This window comes from Spinacia oleracea, chromosome 4 (assembly GCF_020520425.1).
Source record: "Spinacia oleracea cultivar Varoflay chromosome 4, BTI_SOV_V1, whole genome shotgun sequence".
NCBI classification, from domain to species: domain Eukaryota; kingdom Viridiplantae; phylum Streptophyta; class Magnoliopsida; order Caryophyllales; family Amaranthaceae; genus Spinacia; species Spinacia oleracea.
In genome coordinates, this window is record NC_079490.1 from 138,481,774 (window position 1) to 138,493,849 (window position 12,076).

Genomic DNA, 12,076 nt, shown 5'->3' on the forward strand with positions numbered 1-12,076 from the left:
ACTACAACTGGAAAAACTAATACTCCAAGTCTCCAACAAAAAAAAAGTATGAACATACATGATTGCTATAAATCAATAAAATTCCAATATTCAATATTTGAGTCAAACTATTTCTGGAAATTATCAAACGATAAACAGATCGAAAACATGAATCTAAACATAAAGAAATTAACATTACATAATTGAAAAGTAGCCCCAAATTTGAATTTGTACCTTTCTTTTTAACGTAAATAAGACAAAATTCTAGGTATTTGGTGAAGATATGCAGTAAATATATAACAAAAATACAAAGAATGTAAAGGAATTCACAATTTTGGTGATGATCATTGAAGTTTTAAGTATTAGAGAGAGGGAGAGAGAAGAGAGAGTTGCTACTACATTTTGGAGAGAGAAAAAACAGGTCAGAACATGTACAACAATAAAATAGAACGTGTAAATAAAAGTTCAGAACATGAAGAGCAATTATACAAAATATGTTAATAAGAAAACTCACCAGATTCAATTCAGCGATTGATGATAGTAGACTATGAAGAACTGTTAATTCCTTAGCTCAAGCAGATAGAAACCTGAAATTAAAAAGAATGAAAGACACAACAAGGATCAAACAATATGTAGACTCAGATCAAAGAACAACATAAATAAATAATGAAATTCGCAAATACATGATTGAATTTCACGCAATACAATTTCGCTAAATATGTTCGAATTCGAAAAAACACAAAATTAAGAACGAAGTTGAATCAAAATACAAATAATCATTCCAAATTACAATCAAATTCAACATAATCGGTCCAAAATCATAAAATTAATCACATAATCATGAAAAAAAATTGAAAAATTAAACACAAATTTGAAATCAAACCTTTAAACACACAAAATCTGGAAACTCGATGAATATTTTCGAGAATAAGGAGTGAAATCGCAACAATTAGAATAAAATTGAAGCTAAGAGCAATCCTATTGATATATATATATATATATATCAATTGTCCATCAGTATATAAGACATCTAACACAAACAATAGGAGCATACATTTTAATAATTTTAGTGTAACTTAGTTTATAGATGTCTAAATCAACATCAATGATTAGTTATACAATTCCACTTAAGGAGAATTGAAAAATAAAGGTTATAATTATAAGAAAATAGAGGTCACATCTATCTATACCTATACTAAAAGAGAGACCATGAATATAAAACTAACACGTGACACTATCACATTAAAAAAGTGCCTGCTCTTTTTTTCTTCCCCTAAATAAATAAACTGAATTGAGTAATTAATTTAATAATATTACGTGTGAATATCTTTTCCAGACTAAACGATTATTTGCATTCAAATATTATTTTAGGTATATTAGCATATACAAATGTAAACTTAATAATAGCATAAATAAAACAAATGACATAGAAATAATTTATAGCTATACTAAAAAAGTATAATAAAATTGACATAGAATACCTTTTCCATTTATAGACAACCATAAAATGGTGATTTTAGAATCATATAAACTTTTGCATAGTATATAACGGTTAATGGTAGATTGCACTATAACAAAAAAAAAACTAAAACTAATGCATGTCATTTTACTCAATTGGTTATAATTACAAAGGTGATTCAATTAGTTACACGAGGTACTACAATCAATCATGGAGTACTCAACAAGTGCACGTACATCTAATTACACTAAGTACAATCAATAATATAAAATTTGTATATAAAAAACTAAGCTATAAAAATGGTTATATCTATATTAAAATAATTGCACAGCTAATTGCACCAATAACAATCAACATACTCTATACGAAATTTTTGTAATAAAAAAACTAAGCTTTAGAAAATGGTATATCTATATTAAAACATAGGTCCCTAGAATCAAAGGTGAGCTTTTGAATTTGTGTCTTGTATTCTTGTAATTTTGTATTATCTGATTCTTGTATGAATTTTTGTAGGAGGAGGAGTTCGACCCCGAGGATATTCCCTATGCTGACAGGGTTATCCGCTATGTTGATTCGGACAGAGAGCAGATGGAGGTTACCATTCCGGTGGCTTCTCCTCCGCATCGGAGGTCGTACGATGATGTACCGGAGCATTATGCAGCTATAAGTACCGTTGTATCTTCTTGAAATTGATTGTACTCTTGTATCTGGAAATCGACTTTGAATCTTGTATGCAGGCGTCTCGGGTGAGAGTGTGTCGCTGGATGCTTGTGATTGACTCCCTGAAGAGGCATTGCGCCAATCTGACCAAGAAGCTCACTGGCCGGGACAGAGAGGTGCATTTCGTGACTGTGGAATTTTGTATTCTTGAAACTTGTATATGGATGTCTGATTCTTGAATTTTGAATTTTGTATAGGAGCGCCGTCGAGGTCTTAGAGATTCCGTGGATAGGGATCCCCCGGTGGATACTTCGAGAGAGCAGGCTGGGCCGAGCTTAGGTCTGGGCCTGGGTTCTGGTACTAGTACTCGTCAGAGGCATTCTGATGTTGATAGGGGAGTTGTTCCCTTTACATTTGCTGAGCCTACCAGGAATTCTGTTGGAGGTTCTGGCAGCCAGATGCCTTTTCCGCCTCCCCCTGGTACTTATTTCGGATCCCAGCCTTGGAATGCAGAGTCTTGGGCTTATTGGCATGAAGTGGAACAAATGCGCCAGGCCCATGCTTTCGAGATGCAGCTCCAGTTCATGGTGATTCTGCAGCCTTATCAGTATTCTTCCATCAGCAGGGAACTCATCGTCCTCTCGGTACCCTTCATATTTCGAAGCAGGAGCCTATTACCCCTGGGATGGAGCTAGACCGAGATCTGGAGCGCTATATGAGCCGAAACAGGAACAAGGAGCCTGTGATTGACATTGCGGCTGATGATGAATCAGATTGATCCTTCATGGTAGCGAGTTCCAGCTTGCCTCGATTTGATTTTTGTATGGTTTTTTGTATGGAGTTTTTTTGTAGCTTGTATTTGGATTTGTATGGTTTTGTACTTGAATTTTGTAAAGTTTGGAATTTTTGGATTTTGTATGGTCAGAAATTTGGATTTTGTATGGTTTGAATTTTTTATGTCTTTGCAGGTTTTGAATTTCGTACGCGTTGTGTGTGCTTTTGAAATTTGTAGCTATATGTATGCATGCAAAATTTGCAAAAAATTACCCATTTTTTCGAGTGTACATACCCACTATAAGCCCCCACTTTGACTGAGGTGTTTTGGTTAGAAAAACGCAAGTCAAAGTATATTCAACTCTTGCTCATGCACATGCAGACTCTACAAAAAAAATGTTCCCATCTTTTCGGGTGTACATACCCACTATAAGCCCCCACTTTGACTGAGGTTTTTTGGTTAGAAAAAGCGCAAGTTAAAGTATATTCGACTCTTGCTTATGCATATTTAGACTCGACTTAGGACGCCGATCTAAAACTAGAATGCTTGGATTTTGAACAGATTGACCCGAAATCGGCCCGAAGCGCTGACTCGGACAGCTTGAAATTGCGCGGCTTGCGGCTTTTGGAATCTTGAATTATTGGGGGTGCACTAGCTGTCCAAAGATATAAAGAGTGCATACTCAGAATCATAAAGGGGACGTTGGGCTCTTCCTTGTTGCAGGCCTTGTGCCTAGCGGATGCCTTGGCGCCCGGCGCTGGTATACAACCATAAATGCCGATTTTTGTATAAATAGGGAGCTTTCAGATCATATTTTTGCACCAATCCTTCCCTCCTCTTCTTTGCATACTGTTTCTTCACGAAAAAGAAAGATAATGGCCACGTCTTTTGAAAATGCCTTGAACTCTTGGCTTTGTTTGTTAGGCAAGATGGAGAAAAGGGAGCTTGACGACATGCATCTTGGGGTGCTCGCCTCTTTCCGGTTTGTGAAACTTGATGTGCAATTCATTCTTGCTGCTTTGGAGGCTTGGGATCCAGATCACCATGTTTTCCGCTTTGGAAAAAACGAGGTATGTCTTAGCGCTATATTGGGGTGGCCCTTTATGATGGAGCCATGCATGCCTAGTGTTGAAGAACACTTTTTCTTGGCACTTTTTCAGTCTTGAATCTCAAAGATTAGACCTTTTAATGTTGAAAAGGTTTCACCTTTGATGTGCTCCATAACTTGAAATGATTCTAGTTTAAGGAAGTGATTACAAACAACCTTAAACATCATTGAATCCATAACTTGGTATTTGAATCATAGAAAGTGTTGATTTTGTAAAAATGTATGATTGTTGTAAGTGACACTTTTAAGAGTACAAGTGCCAACTTTACTAATCATTTTGAAACAGAAATTATAGAAACATAGTAGATTAGGATTGGGATTCGGAATTACCTAGTTAGGTTTAGGTTAGAATTCCTCTTGGAGCTCCCAATTGCTAGATAACTTGAGATTTGTATGAGATTTTTGAAGTTTTTGTATTTGAATTTTGAGGGGAAATTTCAGAATTACGACGTTCTGATTGTAATTTTGTGCACATGATTTCTTTGAAATCAGGGTTTAAATAGAAAATTGGAAGGCTAAACGCCAGATGACAGCTGTGCCCAGCGCAGCAACGACGCCTGGCGCCGCTGACGTGGCAAAGAAAACGCCAAGCAAGGACGATGACGCCGTCCTTGCATTTGGCTTTTAGTGAGTGTAACTTTGTACGAAATGTACGAATTTGGCACGTAGCATTTTCTTAATGGTTAAGGCTTTGATTTTGCGAATAAAAACTAGCTGTTTTCGGGTTTTTGAATTCGGGTTTACGGGACGAGGCCCGGCTTGCTCGGTTTTGTGGGTCGGCGCCCGAATTTGGATTGCTTAGTGTCATTTTGACTGGAAAAGCCCTTGTAAAACCAATGGAGTGCTCCATTGTACTTGGATTTTGAAATTGATTTTCGGAAATTGAATTTTGTACCGAGTTCCGTAATGAGAATGGTCTCGGAAATTGGATTTATTTGGATCTTGGATTTTGGAATATGTTTTAGCAATTGAGACTTCCGCATGGAGTTGTTCCAACCACCTAGCAAGGATAATAGTATCGTCATCATCCCAATGGGAAGACACGATTTAGGTGTCTACCGTACCAATCAAGCGACGCACAAAAAAAAAGGTTAACCAAATGTCATTATAATAAACTTGAACATTCTTTAATCTTGTGCATCATTCTTAATGTTCATAACAATAAAAGGACAAATGACACAACTCTTGCATTATACGTGAAGTCATACAAATACCATAATTATAATTTTATAAGTGTAATCCCACGAGTGTAATGAAACACGATTTAGTACGTCAGCAATGTCTTATTATTTTATACAATAAAATATGAGAATGTAAATTAACTTAAACTTGCATGAAAATATTATGAAAAATATGGGAGCGATTAATTGTAAACTCTTTATGATTTTTTTTACTAGAAAAATGTGTAATCCCACGAGGTTTGAAATTTTAAGGGGTAAGGTTGTAATAAAAGTTAGCTAAGATTTGAAAAAAGTAGAAGTGCAACCAACTAAAAAAAAAGATGAAAAAATGAAAAAGTGTAAACAAAAAAAATATTGGGGGTATTTGCTTTTCTTATACTTCATTTGTTCTATAAAGTTCCTCACTTTTCCTTTTTCTTTTTAAGAGAAAATCCTCGCTTTTCCTTTACGTGCAGTCTTTAATGCACTTATTTGACCAATTATATATTTAATTGGACATTAGTAAAAATTATAAATATTTGATATTTGAAAAATTTACGTACACTAAAACAAATCCAATGCGATCTCTCAAGATAATGTTAGTTTTACCTAAAATCTATACTAATATATTAAAAGGCGTTGTGAAAAACGTATATGTGCCACGTAGTACTCTCCTCATTATGCCACATCATCCACTCACCAAGTGTTATGTCATGGACAACCAAAAATCAATATAATGAGGTTCGAACACCAGACCTCAAGTGTGGATGGTAACTTTCTTTACCATCTTAACCAACCACCAATTGTGACTTTTCTAATTTATATTTGAAAAAAAACAATTAAAGCATTATGTCAACCATGAAGAAACATGATATCATAAGTTTCATAAGCATCAACTATATGATTGTCATACATACCTGCATATATATCTAATTTGGTGTTTATTAATTTGACACACTTAGTTCTACGAGAAAACAAATTATACAAATTGTAAAATGATATGATTGAAAAATTACTTGCCATGATAGATTACGAACTTAACATATATTTTTAATTCTATAAGCTTAAGAAAAATCTAAAATTTTAATTAGTCAATATAGCAACCGGGGCATTGCCCGGACCACACACTAGTTTAAACTTAATTACTGTCAAACTTTTAAACTCTAACCACATGAATAGGAAATGTGAAGAACATTATGGAACGAATGAAGTATAATTCATTCCCTTATACTACTTATATTTGTATTTAATCCATATTTAAAAGAAAAAATATATACGTAGTAGTATAGGTCGTGTTAACAAATTGGTGATCCATCTACCGTCATTAAATTAATTATAGAGTATATTTTAGGTTTTATTCAAATTTATGATTGTCAACCATGTATCGATTTGCATATTAAGTAAAAACATGATCTTCACTGACTTTTTAAATTTTTACTTCGATCAATTCTATAATTAACAAAAACTTAAGTTGTCAAATAAGATGTCAAACACAAACTATATACGCACAAAATGGGGGTATATTTCCAAATAATAATTAAAATTTAACACAATCACATCTTTCCGAGGTATACAATATAGTATTACAAATAGTTATTACCTTTGTTTTCTTGAGTTCTATACTTCTATCCGATTACTGTAGCAACATAAACAAAGGATAACTCAATTGGGGGGCAACACAAGTGGGTACGTTTTCTCTAAGGATGAGAAATATAGAGAGTATGAGAATTATTAGATATTATTGGGTCTCACAAAGTGGGGTGGGAGGTGATATAATATGAAAACATTGATATAAATTGAATCCTAACACTTTAAAACATGCAAAGTTCAAGTTACTATTGCAGCAATAGTGCTCTGACGATTTTGCCCCTAACTTTCCAGCTTAACTACAGGTTTGCCCCTTTCCTTTAGATCATAACACGTGTCTTTGGTTTTTTATCCTTGGTCTTAGCTTTCTCTGGGAACTTCTACTACTTCCAATTTCAGCAAACCTTAACTCTCTCATCTTTCCAATCTCCTTCGCCTTTCACCGTTCTCTCAAGGTTTTTCATATCTCCCAATTTTTTTTCAAAGTTCGTTCTTCTTCAAAATTTTGTTTGTTTATGGTGATCGAGATGTTCGCAAGGTGAAAATTTCCGTTTTCAGTGGGTTTGTTCTTTATGTTGCTGTTTTTCAGATGGTGAATTATTATCGGCTTTGTATATCGGAATGGATGTTTATTTTGTTAAAAACTTTGCAGTTTTCTTCTCCATCTCGGAGTTCGATTTGACCGCACTGGCTTCCGATCTTGACTGGACAGAGCGGCAGATGATGACGCAAAATAGCGTTGGTGCGGGTGATTTTGGGTCTGCAAAGTCCCACACTGCCTGATTGAGTAGAGATTTTAGCAGCCAGGTAACGGTTTTTCCCATATTTTTTGTTCTGTAATTCGGCATTTTTTTGGCTTTACTTGTGATTGGATGAATCTATATTTTTGCTCAGTGAACTGGTATTCCTGGAACAATATGAATTGGATTCTCTGAAATTGAAAATTTGAAATGGTTGGATGTATATTATTGTTTTTAGTGGCGGAGTTCAATCTTTTGAATCGGATGAATAGGAGAGATTTGGATGCCATCCAGATTTTTTTAAATACCATTGCGTTTATTACTTTCAGTAATTCATTACCATAAATGGTTTTTAAAAAGATACTAAATTTATTATCTGTTTGAGGCTTTCAATATGGACCACTCTTTGATGCATTTGTGTATAGCTATTGACAATCAAGCCAACTTTGGGATAGGATAAGCAGATTTGATGTATTGCATTTAGCTTAATGTCGAACTATACTAAGGTTTTTGGATGGCTTTCATGATGAGATTTCCTTCATCAATGACATGGAGCCTGATACTGTCAGCTCTTAACCGAGTATGAAATTTCCATAGTCCGTGTATGTGTTGGGATATAGCTGGCTAGGCTTGAGTAATGGGATTGGAAGTTGAATCTAGGTTTACTCAATATCTACAATGCGAATATTTCAAAGCCGATACTATGTTCGATAGGGTTCTGTAGATATCAGACCTGAACCATCCGAAAAGGTACAACAATCATAGTACTGGCGCATTGGATTAATTTGTTCTTCTGAATATTTCGGGGCGGTTTTAAGTGGGACTATTTTTGTGCAGTGACAATGAGATACATATCGACTGCATATGAAAAAAAGAAATTATCAGAGCTTCCTCGTCGATGGCCTTTTATTACTTGGGGGAAATTATAATGTGTGACATGTGTCCTTGGATATTCTCAAACCTTTTGCGGGATGAGAAGCCTTTTGTGATTATTGAAATGTGGCCACTAAATTTGGTCTTTAATTTAGGTGATTGTGCCTTTACGGTCAACTGGGTCATCATTCTGGATCCATACTTATGCATTGATCTTTTTTCCTTGTCATTTTGTCGCTACCTTAGGTTGAGCAACATTTCTTGAAACATAATGATGTTGGCTCATGGGTACAAGATTCTGCATTGATGCTATGTATTAGTAAGGAGGTGTCATGGTACTTTGGTAATATTGCAATCCTTGTTTTATTTGCCATTTAGTTTAAGCAGTTTAAAGTTCTTAGTTACTATTTCCCTTATGTGATATCAGTATATTGTTATAGCGGGAAACACCCTTAGGATGCATTGCATTAATATATACTGATGAATTTCCTTTACCTTTTTAAGGATGATGGAACGGCCGTGTTCTTTTTGGGAGCATGAGGTGCTACTGGTCTAGAGCTTACGGTTGGGAGTGAGATTTTGAGGGGCCAGGACGATCCCTTGTGTGGGGGAACATTGGACTATCTCCAAGGTCTCAAGGTACATATATTTCCTATTTGATTGAAGAATCTGGATGCATTGTTGTATCCTTGCCAATCGCTAACTGCTGTACCCGGGTATAGCCAGCTCTGGCTGTACCCCAAAAACGACGCGCTCATATTGTTTGTTCATTCTTGTCGACTGTTTGTTCTTTTTTATTATACTGTTTGTTCATTCTTACTGTACTGTTTGTTCTTTTTTTTGTTGTACTGTTTGTTCTTTCTTGTTGTACTGTTTGTTCTATCTTGTTGTACTGTTTGTTCTTTCATGTTGTTTTTTAAATTCATCATCAAATTTTCATAATTGTTGTATTTTTTGTTCTTTCTTCTTGAATTTTATGTTCTTTTTTATATTGTTTGTTCTTTCTTGTTTATTTGTTTGTTTATAATAATCATATGGTTAATGTTCATAATTAAACTCTTCATTAATCTTTTATTCTTTCTTTTTGTATTGTTTGTTCTTTCTTGTTGTACTGTTTGTTCTTTCTTGTTGTTTTTTTAAATTCATTCATCAAACTTATTGCACGTTGTATTGTTTGTTCTTTCATGTTGGCTTTAAAATTCATCATAAAATTGTTCATAATTATTGTATTGTTTGTTCTTTTTTCTGGAATTTTATGTTTTTTTTTATATTATTTGCTCTTTTTTGTTGAATTATTTGTTCTTTCTTGTTTATTTGTTTGTTCATGATAATTATCTGCTTTATTGTTTGTTCTTTCTTGTTTATTGTTTGTTCTTTCTTGTTGTATTGTTTGTTCTTTCATGTTGACTTTAAAATTCATCATAAAATTGTTCATAATTGTTGTATTGTTTGTTCCTTTTTCTGGAATTTTATGTTCTTTTTTATATTGTTTGTTCTTTTTTGTTGAATTATTTGTTCTTTCTTGTTTATTTGTTTGTTCACAATAAATATATGGTTAATGTTCATAATGAAATTGTTAACTTCATTGGTCTTTTATGTTTTTACAAGCGCCTATATTGTTTATTTCCAAATAAATAAATAAATGTTCATTTCCAAAATAGTAAATGTTCATTCCAAATAAATAAATAAATGTTCATTTCCGTAATAGTAAATGTTCATTTTTGTAGTTTATTTCCAAATAAATAAATAAATGTTCATTTCCAAAATAGTAAATGTTCATTCCAAATAAATAAATAAATGTTCATTTCCGAAATAGTAAATGTTCATTTTTGTACCAGTATATTAATGTTCATTTCAAACAACACAAAACGACATCATTTTGGATGGGGGTACAGCCAGCTTTGGCTGTACCCGGGTATAGCCAAAAATTTGCGGTATCCTTGCTGATGACTAACTTAAAGGCCCGGTTAAGGCCATGTGCATCCCGGTCCTCAGCATAGGGCCCCCGGAATTTGAAGGGCCGAGCCCAACTTTTTTTTACTTCAAAATTAACGCTCTTCTTCCCCATCAACCATTGAACCCTGCAACAGACCAACAGTCAACTTCAAAATCAACACTCAATAACTCATCCCGAATTCTTCTCCCTAACTACTTCATTCCTTGTTTCTCGCATCTTTTCAATTCCAATGATCTCCAAACACTCTGTACTCCAATCACTCTAATTTCCATTATAAATGTCACCTTTTTCTCTCAATCATTCACTTAACAAGGTTAACTTTCTCAGTCCTTGAATTGATGTTAATAGAAGATTTAATTCATATCTCTTCTCAATTTTGTTAGATCTCGTAGTATTTGTAAATCAAATTGCTGCCCCATATATGTATTTTTACCCATCTTTACCTTTTCATCAAAAATCAACTAATTCAGTTTTAGTTTTTTTGAGACCAAATCACCAGATTCATATTCCCAACCATCAAATTTCATTCCCCGATTTGATATTCCAAATCCTAATTTTGGTGTTTTGGATGCAACAAAGTGGGACTTTGGTGGAGCACTCACAAAACTGCCAGAAGAACTACTAAATATGCATGTTCTTCTTTTTTAATTAGGGAAATTCTCTTTGCTAACCTTGTTCCTTGTTTTTCTCTTTGGTAAAATTAAAACAAGAGTTTTCTCTTTGGTAGCCTTACGTTTCTATATATAATTAAACAATAACATTACTGATGATTTTATCTTATATTTTGGTTTAAATCTATACTATCAAACTAACTAAAGTTAACTATAGTTAATAACAATTCATCACTTTCTCCCTCATCTTGTCGTCCTTTTCTGCTGCTTCGATCTCGGCAACCTTAACCATTGAATCAACACGCAAGGCTATGGTGCCCCATAGATATTTACTTTGTCTGTGTCCATTGCGATATTTGCAACTAAAATGGTTGCATTCTCTATACGCTTTGCTGCTTTGTTTGTCCAACTCCAATCTTCTTGTCCAAAATAAATATGGAGTAGACAATAATTTCACATAAGCTCAAATGTCATCTTCAGCAGGTTTTTTAACGCAACATTCTAGCATTCGTAAGCATATGGATTGACAAAAGTCTTAAACAATGGTGAATTAGCTCTTTTATCTTGAAACTCGGCTTAATTTCTCTAACCACGATTGTTACATATACCTCTGGCCTCTTGAACTTCTTGCCAGGAGATCGCACGTCAGGCTTTGATCGCACGTAGTTTGCAACAGGAATAACACTCATAAGAATAATTTAAATCCTGAAATTTTTACCCTAAATGATGCAAAATCCCCAATTCAATTTCATTGTTCTATTTTTGTTGAGATTATTACAGAGAATTTTGTAGGTTATAGTGAGGAATTTATGCGGGGGAAGAAGGTGGGTGGTTTTTGTAGGTTATAGGGAGTGAGTATAGGTGATGGGTATACATGAATTCGAGGGTATTTTCGTACATTTAAATGTTAACCACTATTAATTAAATTGGATAAATCATCATTAATGTTATGGCTTACATAGAAACTTAAGGCTACCAAAGAAAAAATTCTTATTTTATTTTACCAAAGAGAAAAACAAGAAACTTAAGGTTACCAAAGAGAATTTCCCTTTTAATTATCTATTTTTTTTAAGTAATTACGAAGTATCTAATTTGATTAAGTTAAAATCTTTACTTTTCCCTAAAAAAAATTACTTTATTATTTTTATCCTGTATGGCGGTTAATTC